This window comes from Hylobates moloch, unplaced genomic scaffold (assembly GCF_009828535.3).
Source record: "Hylobates moloch isolate HMO894 unplaced genomic scaffold, HMol_V3 SCAFFOLD_10, whole genome shotgun sequence".
In the NCBI taxonomy this organism is placed as follows: domain Eukaryota; kingdom Metazoa; phylum Chordata; class Mammalia; order Primates; family Hylobatidae; genus Hylobates; species Hylobates moloch.
The window spans coordinates 36273257-36288542 of record NW_026652285.1 but is presented as its reverse complement, the minus strand read 5'-3'; the positions used below and the strand labels follow the sequence as shown (position 1 = coordinate 36288542).

At 36.1% G+C, this 15286-nt stretch overlaps 1 long non-coding RNA gene across 1 annotated transcript; it reads right to left on the bottom strand.

Moving 5' to 3' along the window:
* Positions 1–4768: 4768 nt before the first annotated feature.
* On the bottom strand, positions 4769–14622 carry LOC116474323 (uncharacterized). The gene is made up of 2 exons (XR_004249654.1): positions 14491–14622; positions 4769–5356 (listed from the first exon to the last, which is right to left on the bottom strand). It is a non-coding gene; the product is annotated as an uncharacterized LOC116474323 (long non-coding RNA).
* Positions 14623–15286: the final 664 nt, after the last annotated feature.

Below are 15286 nucleotides of genomic sequence, written 5' to 3'. Positions count from 1 at the left end.
TCCATTTTTATTCTTTTATTTGAGGGAATAAGTGTTTTTAACAAGTAATGTTCAAAATAAACATTAATGCTTACTGAAAATCATATACAAAAATTACCTCAAAATGGATCATAGACCCAGATTTAAAACCCAAAATTATAACATGTGTAGAAGAAAATATAGGAGAAAAATCTTTGTTACTTTTGAGTAGGCAAGGATTTCTTAGACAGAACACAAAAAGCACAAACTCTATTTTAAAAAACTAATAAACTGAACTTCAATTTTTAAACAGATACTTTTTTATCAGTATATGGCAGTGTATATCTTATCTAAATTATTAGTAAACTTGAACATGAGCCAAAGAGAAAAAAAACTCCTCTTTTATTTGATAATATTGCTCATTTATCCAATTGTTTTTGGATTATAGAGTTCAAACAATACTTTTAAAAGATGCATAATTCTATATTAATTACAACATTGCTTTTAGCCTCCCACCCAAAGATAAAATAAGACATTGATGGAGGGACTTTGCTAAAAATAGAAGCCTTAACTTTTTGTATATTAATCCTACTAGAAATAATATAATCTTACATGTTACGGCAAAGATTGTGGAGGCACACTAAGGTTTTTTTTACTGCTCCTTCTGATTCCAAGATAGGGCTGATGACCCATTCTGTCTAATAGGCTAAGAATAGGGATGTCATATGTCTACTGTGTATCAAAACATTGAAGAGTTAGCATGGTCCCTTCAGAGTGTCTTCCCTTGATATAGCAACTAGGAGGCTGAATGATCCAGCTGGTGCAGTTATTAGACATTGGAATTTCCATCAGCCTGGATTCCTGAGTGACTGTGGACAAAGAACACCGAGAAAATGTAGCATGAATGAGAGAGAAACTTTTGTTTTGATAAGCCACTCATATTTGGGAATGTTTGTTATCACCGCATATCCTAACCTAACGAATATGTACTTTTTATTAACACTTTCAATATACCAATGTCAAGAACTCTTATTTATCTATTCATGTTAAAATTTGTCTAATGTGTCAATTTTACTTACTCATAGTCTATTTGCCTTTATTATATTCAGTCATTTAAATTTGTAACATCAACATATGTCTGCTTTTATTTTCTGTCTTGCCATAGCTTAGAAAATGCATTTTAGTCATAAGAACATGTGCACCCAAAGAGCTTTTGAACCCAGAAGAGGCATAAAGTTATATGAGCCAAAGCTATCATTTTACTGAAACCCTTGGGGTTATGCTGGGCCAACTTCTATGTAAGAATTGTGGCAGAGCAAATGAGTGACTTGCAGTGGTAAAGATTAAGAAAGATATGAATTGTTACATGTGTATCATAGAAAGTTTTCTAATGTATAATGGTATAAAGATCATTTACATTTAGTACACTTGAATTTTTGTAATATGGATGTTTCATTTTCATAATTATTAATTTCCAGTATTTTAAATAAAATGGTGAATAAAATGTCTAGAGAAATGATCAGAGAGACAAGCAGCATTTGACAGATGAAGATATGTGAATAGTCTCAAACCTGTGGACAAATGTTCAACTTATCAGAAACAAAATACATATATTAATGAAATAGAATAGTAATAAAACACAGATTGGCCTGTCTTATTGGTAAACACTGAAAAGAACTACAGAAAATAAAGTTGACATGATATGAGGAAATTCACTAAAAACGGTGTTTTGGAATGAAGAGTGCTGCAAATTTTGTAGGGAAATATTGATAATTTATATTAAGATAAAGCAAATATTTTCAAGAAAATTCTAATTATGATGGAAATAAAGCAGCTATAAAGTTCAAAATAGAAGATCAACAGAATTTGATATACAATATATATGTCAACTAATTGAATTTAAATGCAAGGAAATGTGTTCATTTTTAACAAATATGTGTTTGTCTTCTACAATTATCCTATAATTGTGTCACGATCTTTCTAGTCTCCAAGGATGCAGTGGTGAACAGAGAGACACATCCCTGTTCAAAGTACGGCATAAAAGTCAGGTGCAGTGACTCACCTCTAAAATTTTAGCACTTTGGGAGGATGAGGTGGAAGCATCGCTTGAGAACAAGAGTTCAAGACTAGCCTGAGCAAAATAATGAGAACCCTTTCTACAAAATAACAAAAACAAAAATAGCAAGGTGTGGTGATGAGCACCTGTAGTCCCAACTACCTGGGAGAGTGAGGCAGGAGGATCCCTTGAGCCCAGGAGTTTGAGGCTGCAGTGAGCCATGATCAGGCCATTGCACTCCAGCCTGGGCAACAGAGAGAGACCCTCTCTCAAAAAACAAACAAAAACAAAGCACAGCATAAAATCAAACAGTGATAAATGAGATTAACAAAGAATGGAAATCTGGATGATGTAATAGGGTGTGTTGGGATAGGGTGGAACAGCAGGGGGGCATTTATAGTGGGCAGTGAGGTGAGGCCTTACTGCCAAAGTGCCATTCAACCTGAAAGCTGAAAGACAAGAAATAGCTGAAGGAAAGGCAAGCTAGATGAACAAACAGAGGCTCTAGGATAAAGATGAGCTTGGTGTTTGAAGAATAGAAAGATACCATGGGTTTGAGCCTGGTAGGTCAGAGGAAGAGTGCTGTGGAATAAATTTAAAATTAGATAGTCAAGTCTCTTGCTACTTGGAGGCCAAGTTAAGGGAAATTGATTTTATTTCAGGTGCTGTAGTTAAGAGGCAGAGGACTTTCACCAAGAACAGTAATCTGGATTTGTTTACATTTTATAGATCATTCTTGTTTCTGTATGGAAAACAGACAGTTCGGGGAGCTAGAGATAAAACAGTGCAACTCCTAAAGTGAGTGTTGTAGTATTAAGGAAAGAAATAAAGAAGTCTGGGCCAGGACAGTAGCTGTGAGGCTCGAAAGAAGTGAAGTAATTCAATAGCTGTGTGATTATTGATGTCCTAGATTTTGGGGGTTTTGAATAGAGCTACTAGATGGCTTTATTTGTTGCAATAGGGAAGACTAGACGGAGAATACATTAGTGGTCAATAGAAGGGGAGAAATCATGAGCTCGTGTTTGTCATTGTGACTCTAAGATGGAATTTTAAGCAAGCCTACTTACTGCATATACAAATTTGGATCTCAGTGGATGAGTCAGAGCCCTTTTCATAGAAGTGGTTTTATAAGTCAAAATAGTAGATGACAGCACTAAGGGAGACACTGTAGATAATGGTAAGAGCAAAGAAGTCTTTTGGAAGTCCCTTAATCCAGTTTCCCTTTAAATCTATGCCACCTAACACTCACCATAATAGCAAGCACATTTTTCTCTCTCTTCAGAGAAATATGAAACTAGAACTGTGTTATTTAATAAGTTAAAGGAAGTTCTGCAGTGCCACATTTCATATAAAAACTATTCACCCACATTTCAGATTTAAATATTTTTATTATAAATTAACAAATTACAGTTGCATATATTTATGCAGTACAAAGCGATGTTATGATTTATAAATACAATGCATAATAATTAAAACAAGCTAACATATCCATCACCTCAAATATTTATCCTTTTGTGGTGCAAATGTTTGAAATTTATTCTTAGTAATTTTAAAATGTACAATACGACATTATTAACTATATTCACCACACTGTGCAATAAATCCAAAAAAAAAAATCTTACTTCTCCTGTATAACTGACGCTATGTGCTCTTTGACCATCATCTCCCCATTCTCTCGTCCCCCGCCCCATTCTACTCTCTGCTTCTATGAGTTCAGATGTTTCGGATTCCACATATGAGTGGGAACACATGGTATTTCTGTTTCTTTGTCCAGTATATATCACATAGCATAATTTTCTTCAATTCCATTCATTTTGTTAAAAATGACAGAACATATTTCTTTCATAAGCTGGTGTGGTATTGCACTATGAATATATACCATTTTCTGTTTGTCCATTCATCTGTTGATGGACACTTAGGTTGATTCCATAATTTTGCTATTGTGATTATTGCTGCAAGGAATGCTGGAGTGTAAGCATCTCTTCAACATATTGATTGTAAATCTTTTGGGTAAATACCCAGAAGTGAGATTGCTGAATCACATGGTAATTCTGTTTTTGTTTTTTTGAGGGACCACCATACAGTTTTCCATAAATGACTATACAAACTTATCTACCCACCAACAATGTACAAGGGTTATCTTTTCTCCACATCTTCACCAACCCTTGTTGTGCTTCATGTTTTTACCATAGTATTTCTGAAAGATATGATGTGTTATATCATTGTGACTTTAATTTGCATTTCACTAATTATTAGTGATGTTGAGCATTTTTCCTACATCTGCTGTCCATTTGTATGTCTTCTTTTGAGAAATGTATATTCAGAGCCTTTGACCAGTTTTAAATCGGATTATTTGTTTCTTTTCTATAGAATTGTTTGAATTCCTTATATAATTTGGATATTAATCTCTAACAGATCTACAGCTTGCAAACATTGTCTCCCATACTGCAGGTTGTATCTTCACTGTGTTGTTTCCTTTGTTATGAAGAAGCTTTTTATTTAGATATGATCCAATTTTGTCTATTTTTGCTTTTGTTGCCTGTGCTCTTGGTGTCAAATCTAAAACAAATCATTTCCCAGATCAATGTTGTGTAGTTTTTTCCCTGTGTTTTCATCTAGTATTGCTCTTTCTGCTTTCTACTAGGATAGTAGAAGTCTAATAGAATTCTTTCCAGGTTTTGTTTCAAGGACTATGCAGCACAAAGCTAATCTGAATTTCCCAATATTAAAGTTACTAAACCATCGCTCCCTTTGTGAGCAAAAATTACTCCTTTTTTAACTTTATTTGAAAAATTGAATGGTAACACTCATTTGGGTGCAAAGAACAGTTGCATTTTTATTGTCTAAAGTAATTCAGTTAATGGTCATTCTTTAATACTTTCATGATTTCTCTTGACTGTTTTCCTTATCAGAATGCAGACATGAAAAGCACATGTATCTTTTTGAGAAAAAAAATCTGGCTTTTATGAATAAAATATAAAACTGATAGTGGAAGAAGAATGTGGATGGGTTGAGGTGCCTCAGGCCTAGACTCATCTGTCTCACTAAGTGTGTCTCCCCACAACTTACCTCCAGCTTCTGCCTTTCCTGAACATACATATTTTTGTTTTCTGCATTCAGGTTGAATCATTCGATTCTAATAAAATCCTCTGGAAAAGACATTATATCTTTCAAACACTCATATAAATCAGAACACCACCTAGGCAGAATAAGTATTAGCTGACACCCAAAGTTAGAAATGGCTTTGGTAATTAAGGTAGTACTGTGTTCCTGCTGTCACTGCCTAAATTTTTTTTTAATCAACACATTTCTTAGTCCCAATGTCTTTTATGCCTGAGATTTCTAGAAAAAGAGAAAACAAGATAGCGTCATTGTAGAGACTGACCTGGGAGCATGCACGTGACTTTATCTTTTTCTTTGTGATTACTATATTTAAACATGGTGTATTACTTAATATGGAGAAAAATAAAATGAAATTAAAGAAAGGGTAATAGAAACACAAACACTGAATTGAAGTTATGCCTTTCGATGCAATATGACCAGAAAATTTAGTCATATTTCTGTATTTTTACCAAATCGACATAGAGATAAACAAAGCTTTATTATCAGAAAGACATAGTATCCTTATATGTGAAACTCTGAGAATATAAACTGCTCATGATCCTTTTCCTGATCATATTGCAAGTACTCCTGTGTTTAGCTCCATTTAGGCATCCCAGGGAACTGTAAACAGTATCATAGTTACCACTACAACAAACATTAAAAATAACCGTATTAGGGATATCATTGATTATTTGGTCCAGACAGTAAATTCTAAAGACATTTGTGTACTCACACATATTGTATCCTGGCATTTATAATTTCACATTCTTGTAAGTGATTTCAAAGCCCATCTGACCCCTGCTATTCTAGAATATAAACATGAATATTTATTATTTTGTAATGGACACTAAAACTTTCCTTCCTAAGTTGAAAGTCTAGTCTTTCTCCTTTAAGGGAGATACTGCTGAATGAAGCCAGCCATCTTGATCTTTTTCAGGTTTGCGTAAAATGAAGGATGAAGAACATAAGTAGCCATGGGAATCTCAAGGGCGCTAAGTCTGTTACGAAATATGCCCTCTGCCTAGTCAGAAACGACTCAGTACTCCTCTTCTGCTCCATTGCCTGGGAATATTCAGAGCAAGGTGAATTGTTGGCAAAGTGTCATGCTATAAACCTCACAATCAATGCACTCGTCAGAGTGGACACCTTTCATTCAGTGGTAGAAAGAAGCAATAATAACATTTTAGAGGCTGCTTATTGAAATAATATTCTGGACGCAAGCACTTAAAAGGACTTGAAGTATTACCCAGTGACCTCTAGAAGAAAACTGCCTGCTTAGGGAACCCAAGGTCTGTCTCATTGTGCCTTTCCAATATACTGAGAAGTAACTTGAGATTGAGATGTACTTGAATGACTATGAGATTATCTAGCAAATATTAATTTTTTCTAGATATTAATTCTTTCTGGAATATTCCTAAGTGAATGGGCCACCTCAAAAAGACCTATCAGAGTATTTCAGTCATTGAAACTCATGCCCAGAAAAATGACTAATAAGCTGTGCTTTTGTTGCTCTCATGGTCTGTCAAAATCTGACTTTTTTTAAAATTTTTTTTATTATACTTTAAGTTAATGGGTACATGTGCACAATGTGCAGGTTTGTTACATATGTATACATGTGCCATGTTGGTGTGCTGCACCCATTAACTCTTCATTTACATTAGGTATATCTCCTAATGGTATCCCTCCCCCCTCATCCCCCCACCCCATGACAGGCCCTGGTGTGTGATGTTCCCCTTCCTGTGTCCATGTGTTCTCATTGTTCAATTCCCACCTATGAGTGAGAACATGCGGCATTTGTTTTTTTGTCCTTGCAATAGTTTGCTGAGAATGATGGTTTCCAGCTTCATCCATGGCCCTACAAAGGACATGAACTCATCATTTTTTATGGCTGCATAGTATTCCATGGTGTATATGTGCCACATTTTCTTAATCCAGTCTATCATTGATAGACATTTGGGTTGGTTCCAGGTCTTTGCTATTGTGAATAGTGCCGCAATAAACATATGTGTGCATGTGTCTTTATAGCAGCATGATTTAAAATCCTTTGGGTATATACCCAGTAATGGGATGGTTGGGTCAAATGGTATTTCTAGTTCTAGATCCTTGAGGAATTGCCACACTGTTTTCCACAATGGTTGAACTAGTTCACAGTCCCACCAACAGTGTAAAAGTGTTCCTGTTTCTCCACATCCTCTCCAGCACCTGTTGTTTCTTGACTTTTTAATGATGGCCATTCTAACTGGTGTGAGATGGTATCTCATTGTGGTTTTGATTTGCATTTCTCTGATGGCCAGTGATGTTGAGCATTTTTTCATGTGTCTGTTGGCTGCATAAACATCTTCCTTTGAGAAGTGTCTGGTCATATCCTTTGCCCACTTTTTGATGGGGTTGTTGGTTTTTTTCTTGTAAATTTGTTTGAGTTCTTTGCAGATTCTGGATATTAGCCCTTTGTCAGAAGAGTAGATTGCAAAACTTTTCTCCTCTTCTGTAGGTTGCCTGTTCACTCTGATGATAGTTTGTTTTGCTGTGCAGAAGCTCTTTAGTTTAATTAGATCCCATTTGTCAATTTTGGCCTTTGTTGCCATTGCTTTCGGTGTTTTAGACATGAAGTTCTTGCCCATGCCTATGTCCTGAATGGTAGTGCCTAGGTTTTCTTCTATGGTTTTAGGTCTAACATTTAAGTCTTTAATCCATCTTGAATTAATTTTTGTATAAGGTGTAAGGAAAGCATCCAGTTTCAGCTTTCTACATATGGCTTGTCAGTTTTCCCAGCACACTTATTAAATAGGGAATCCTTTCCCCATTGCTTGCTTTTGTCAGGTTTGTCAAAGATCAGATGGTTGTAGATGTGTGGTATTATTTCTCAGGGATCTGTTCTTCTCCATTGGTCTATATCTCTGTTTTGGTACCAGTACCATGCTGTTTTGGTTACTGTAGCCTTGTAGTATAGTTTGAAGTTGGGTAGCATGATGCCTCCAGCTTTGTTCTTTTGGCTTAGGATTGACTTGGCAATGCAGGCTCTTTTTTGGTTCCATATGAACTTTAAAGTAGTTTTTTCCAATTCTGTGAAGAAAGTCATTGGTAGCTTGATGGGGATGGCATTGAATCTATAAATTACCTTGGGCAGTGTGGCCATTTTCATGATATTGATTCTTCCTGTCCATGAGCATGGAATGTTCTTCCATTTGTTTGTGTCCTCTAGAGAAGCAAGAGCAAACACATTCAAAAGCTAGCAGAAGGCAAGAAATAACTAAGATCAGAGCAGAACTGAAGGAAAAAGAGACACAAAAAACTCTTCAAAAAATCAATGAATCCAGGAGCTGGTTTTTTGGAAAGATCAACAAAATTGATAGACCACTAGCAAGACTAATAAAGAAGAACAGAGAGAAGAATTAAATAGATGCAATAAAAAATGATAAAGGGGTTATCACCACTGATCCCACGGAAATACAAACTACCATCAGAGAATACTATAAACACCTCTACGCAAATAAACTAGAAAATCTAGAAGAAATGGATAAATTCCTCGATACATACACCCTCCCAAGACGAAACCAGCAAGAAGTTGAATCTCTGCATAGACCAATAAAGGCTCTGAAATTGAGGCAATAATTAATAGCTTACCAACCAAAAAAAGTCCAGGACCAGATGGATTTACAGCCGAATTCTACCAGAGGTAGAAGGAGGAGCTGGTACCATTCCTTCTGAAACTATTCCAATCAATAGAAAAAGAGGGAATCCTCCCTAACTCATTTTATGAGGCCAGCATCATCCTGATACCAAAACCTGGCAGAGACACAACAAAACAAGAGAATTTTAGACCAATATCCCTGATGAACATCGATGCAAAAATCCCCAATAAAATACTGGCAAACCAAATCCAGCAGCATATCAAAAAGCTTATCCACCATGATCAAGTGGGCTTCATCTCTGGGATGCAAGGCTGGTTCAACATATGCAAATCAATAAATGTAATCCAGCATATAAACAGAACCAAAGACAAAAACCATATTATTATCTCAATAGATGCAGAAAAGGCCTTTGACAAAATTCAACAGCCCTTTATGCTAAAAACTCTCAATAAATTAGGTATTGATGGGACGTATCTCAAAATAATAAGAGCTATCTATGACAAACCCATAGCCAGTATCATACTGAATAGGCAAAAACTGGAAGCATTCCCTTTGAAAACTGACACAGGACAAGGATGCCCTCTCTCACCACTCCTATCCAACATAGTGTTGGAAGTTCTGGCCAAGACAATCAGGCAAGAGAAAGAAATAAAGTGTATTCAATTAGGAAAAGAGGAAGTCAAATTGTCCCTGTTTGCAGATGACATGATTGTGTATCTAGAAAACCCCATCGTCTCAGCCCAAAATCTCCTTAAGCTGATAAGCAACTTCAGCAAAGTCTCAGGTTATAAAATCAATGTGCAAAAATCACAAGCATTCTTATACACCAATAACAGACAAACAGAGAGCCAAATCATGAGTGAACTCCCATTCACAATTGCTTCAAAGTGAATAAAATACCTAGGAATCCAACTCACAAGGGATGTGAAGGACCTCTTCACGGAGAACTACAAACCACTGCTCAACGAAATCAAAGAGGACACAAACAAGATTTAAAAGTTTAAAATTTCTCTTACCGGAAAACAAACTTGTACCCCCTCTAAAGAATCTATTAGCAAGTTGGAGCCTTCAGGTGATAATGTTTTACTATTAAAAAATACAGGCTGGGCGCGATGGCTCATGCCTGTAATCCCAGCACTTTGGGAGGCCGAGGCGGGTGGATCACTTTAGGTCAGGAGGTCGAGACCAGCCTGACCAACACGGTGAAACCCCGTCTCTACTAAAAATACAAAAATTAGCCAGGCGTTGTGGTGCGCGCCTGTAATCTCAGCTACTCCAGAGGCTGAGGGAGGAGAATCGCTTGAACCTGAGAGGCAGAAGTTGCAGTGAGCTGAGACTGGGCCATTGCACTACAGCCTGGGCAACAAGAGGGAAATTCCATCTCAAAAAAATAAAAATAAAATAAATAAATAAATAAATAAATAAATAAATAAATAAATATTATGTTACCAGTGCAAGTTAACTGGTTTTTGATAACTCCTTTTTTGCAAGGTACAGGGCAGTTTATAATCGTCCTGTTATCTTTTATTACTACATGGGTTTTAATGGAATTTCTGTTTACTGATTTCTCTTCCTAAATAATTATCCTTGAAGGGATGCATAGTGCTGCTTGTGCTAAATAATTGATAGCATGTAGAGTTACTGGGAAAGCTGTGACAAGCTAGAGCATGTCGCAGAAAGAGGCTTAGTAGCACAGCGATAAATATAATAAGAGGCCAGTGCTGTCAGGAGAGGAGAATCATATGATTAATTGCTCTATTACTTTTTCTTGGTCTTCAGAAAACCAAGAGGATATTAAAAAGGAAGTAGAAAATAAAGCACTTTGTTGAGTGTTGCTTCTTCCTATTCATTCATTGGGATAGAGGGTGAAAGAAAATGCTTTAGTTTCTGTTACATCTTTATGGAAAGCTGATGCAATAATAGATTCTGTTCAAATTGTATGGAAAAATATTCTTCCATAATGATAGGTTAATTATTTTAATTTTACAGGAGTATTCAGAAAGAATGTCTATTTCCAATGAATTAACTATTATTTTGAATGTGGATTATTGAAGGAAACTGGAAATGCCAAAACTGTTAGTACAGTAAACATGAACTGCATCAGAAACAGTCCCGGTGCCCAAAGAAAATGGGGATTTGTATTTAAAATTTAGGTTATGTTTGTTTTTAATTATTGACAAATATTATATCAAAAATTTCCTTAGGAGTGTGTGGTTATAAATTTATACTGTAACCTTTTACACACACACACATATAGACATATAGACATGTCTCGATGGCTTCATTAGAAATAAAAATCGGTTTCACATTGTATTAAAGCACATAACTTCAAAATTTTCATGAATTTTGCAAACTTATCTTTATGTAATTATACAATAATTTGTTAAAATTATCGGTCTTGCAAATAAAAATATATTTTTTAAAAATTCTACTGTAATTTTATTTCTCAAAATGTAAATCCTAAATTTTAATTTGATATTATCAAGTTTCCAAAACTCATCAGAGTGCTAGGTTGGATATATATGTGTATCATGGAGCCCAGACAGATGGATATATATTGAAGCCATATGTAAGAGAATATATTTTAGAACCTTTTATTGCCAAAAAGTAAACTTGGTACCTTGGTTCTGATAGGATGAGTAGGGCAGGGATGGAGGTTAATACACATCTTCTGTAGTCAACTTTGGTATTTTGGTTTCTCTCTATCTACTATCTTCTAACGTTTGCAAATTTTTTACCACCTAAACTACCCCTAATTACATAACTGCTTACAGGCTGATTTTTTTTGTGCATTTTTTGTTTTTTTGTTTGTTTTTTGTTTTGAGATGGAGTCTTGCACTGTCACCCGGGCTGGAGTGGAGTGGCACAATCTTGGCTTACTGCAACCTCCACCTCCCAGGTTCAAATGATTCTCCTGCCTCAGTCTCTCGAGTAGCTGGGATTACAGGCACCTGCCACCATGCCCAGCTACTTTTTTATATTTTTAGTAGCGACGGGGTTTCACCATGTTGGCAAGGCTGGTTTCAAACTCCTGACCTTGTGATTCACCCAACTCGGCTTCCCAAAGTGCTAGGATTATGGGCGTGAGCCACTATGCCTGGCCTACAGGCTGATCCTTTGAGCAGAATATATTACAACAGAAGTCTCCACAGTTTATCTGTTTAGTACAGTGTATGCCATAAACATGGATCATTCTCTCCTATTCATCAAAATAGTGTATGTGCTGATAAGATATTGTTTCTTTCATCCAGCTCCTGCCATTTCTATGAATTTTAATCTATAGACACAAAATAAACCTTGTAAAATTGTTACCATATCCGTATAAATTTAAACAATAGCTCTAGTTTTGAAACAATAGCATAGTGTATGATTTATTTTCTTCTTTAGCTTTAAAAATATGATGATATATCCCATACACTAGGATTTGTTAAAAATATATGTAAATACATTGTTCATATTCCTATTTGAACATTTGAATAAATGCCAAATATCAGAATTATCTCTACTGAAGGAAGAATGTAGTTCTTATTTAAAACAAATAATTAAATTCATCCAATTTTACTTAGCTTTTCAGTATCAGTTCCAAAATCTCATACTGGATTATTTTCAAAACTTAAACATTTTAATTTACAAAGAGTATTTTGCTAAGGAACATAGGCATTTTAATTAAATTACTAATTTAGGACTTAACAGCCAAGGTCATGATAGGTGCTATGGAGAACAGGAAGCTACAGTTTATTATCCACAAAGCAGCCAGATACTACTTTTAAACATAAATCAGGTTATTTCCTTTCTCTACTTAGCTTTCCTTGGCAATTTGTACAAAGTTCAGAACCTACAGCAGGGTAAATCAGACAATAAATAAGCCAACAAATCTGGCCTCTTACTAACTCTCCAACCTCATGAAATGCTACTTTCCCCTTAGCTCTCTGGGACCTAGCCCATTTGCCTTCTTTCTATTCTCCCACCTTGGACATTTACATTAGCTTTGCCTTTACTGGGAATTATCTGCCTACATCACTTTGCAAGGTGATCTCTATTTGTCAGAAGCCTCAGTTTAAACATCCCTTCCTTAGTGAGGCCTTCTCTTACACACAAGTTACAAATCATTGACTATTGTATCACTCTTATACAGACTTTTATAGTATATATCAGTGTCTGAAAATGTCTATTTTGCTTAATTCTTTAATTAATTAATTTGCTTCTTCCCAGCATTTACCTATTGTGATAGGCAGAAAAATGGCCTTCCAAAGATGTCAACATTCTCAAATCTGAAACCTGAAATACGTTACCTAACATGAAAAAAGGGATGTGGTTCTAGATGTGGTTAAATTTAAGGACCTTGAGATGGAGCGATTATCCTAGATTGGACAGGTATGCCTAATCTAGTCACAGGAACCCTTACAAGTAGAGAAACTTTTCTGACTGTAGTCATTCAGATAGACATGTGATTATGGAAGAAAATCACGGATGGGTGCAACATTGCTGGTTTTGAAAATGGAAGAAAGGAATCACAAGTCAAGGAATGTGGGTGATCTCTAGAGCATAGAAAATGCAAAAAAGCTGATTCTCCCCTAGAGCTTTCAGAAGGACATGCAGGCCTGCCAACACCTGGATTTAAGCCCAATTAGTCCCATATTGGACTTCTGACTTAAGAATTACAGATATTATTTTTGTACTGGTTAAGCCATCAATATTATGGAACTTTGTTATAGCCGTGATAGAAGACTAATACAACCATGAAAACCTCAAGATCAGAAACCCCATTCATCTGTTTAATTCTCTATGACCAGAGCCTAGAAATGGGCATGGTGCACAGATGGTACTCAATAAATCACTGTTAATACACAAACTCATGTTGAAATTAACCAGAGGCCGGGCGCGGTGGCTCACGCTTGTAATCCCAGCACTTTGGGAGGCCGAGGCGGGCGGATCACGAGGTCAGGAGATCGAGACCACGGTGAAACCCCGTCTCTACTAAAAAATACAAAAAATTAGCCGGGCGTGGTGGCGGGCGCCTGTAGTCCCAGCTACTCGGAGAGGCTGAGGCAGGAGAATGGCGTGAACCCGGGAGGCGGAGCTTGCAGTGAGCCGAGATTGCGCCACTGCACTCCAGCCTGGGCGACAGAGCGAGACTCCGTCTCAAAAAAAAAAAAAAAAAAAAGAAATTAACCAGAAATAAATATATCCTTGAAGATATGTATTGGATAAGACACATGTTCTTTTTAAATACAATTAAATAATATTTTATCAGCTAATATATATTCTCCAAATTTCTCTAGACATTATAGATTATAACATAATTATAAGTAAAAGAGTACATTATTGCTAAAAATATCCCCTAAGTGCTTAATGAAATAAATGACTGATAAAGCCTCTCCTGATATGTGTGCAAAAGTCAAGAGAACAGTAGAATGAACACTGTGTACTCATCTCCCAGCCATACAATTTATCAGCTCATTATCAGTCTTGCTTCATCTCATCCCATCCATTTCCTTTTCTTTATAATATTTTGAAGCAAATTCAAGACCTCATGTAATTTCAACAGCAAATATCTCAATATGTATCTTTAAAAGGTAAGGACAGAATATATCCTAATTAACAATTTCCAAAGTTACAAGAAGTCATTTTTGCCCTCTTGATTCTGTTATACCATCTATATGATTTGATTTGGTCAATGAGGCATTAGTCGATGGGATACAGAGAGGTTTGAATAAGTTAGTGTGTGTTTCCTCTACTTACCCTTTCTCTGTGTCATTACTGTGAGAACATTCCCAGTATAGCCCACTAGAGGATGAGAAACATGTGGAATGAGCCAAGTCGCCCCAGTCATCAAAGCTAAAGGCATCCTAGCTCAGCTTCCTGACAGTGACTCTAGGCTTGTCAGTGGTGAGCCTAGATGAAATCACTCCCCTACAAACTCGAGCTAAACAAATGCTCATTGTTCTATGTCACTGAGTTTTGAGGGTTATTAGCATTAAAATGGCAATAGATAAGTCATACAAGGGTTCTATGTTATAAATTAGTGATCAGTTTAGCAGAGATCTTTAATCTCATTTCTCCCCTCCTGGGATAAGGATTTAGGTTTGAGGACACCAAAATCTTATGAAAGTTGGAGAGCTCTATTTGAGAAAAAGAATGATACAGAACAAATACACAATGGGGCATGAAAGTGAACATATTTTCAGAATGAAAAAAATATATATCGTAGCCTTGGTAACCTAGGTACCTGTGTTGTGAGGTTTGTTTAGCCAAATAATTGCAATCTGGCTTCCGATCTCTACCCAAAACATTCAATAAACTCCAGCACTCACAGAGGCCCAAGAGCTTAAAGAAGCACCAGTTCCATTAGTTTTACAATAAATCCGACTCTTTTCTTACTTAATGGTATAACTGATGTAACGAGAATGTCAAATGAAGTACTATTAAAATAAGATAACAATTTTAACCATTTTTTTTCTAGTGCCTCACACAGGGTGCCTTTGGAATAAGAAGTAAGCAGCCAAAATTGCTGGGCATATGGAGAACTGTCAGGTTC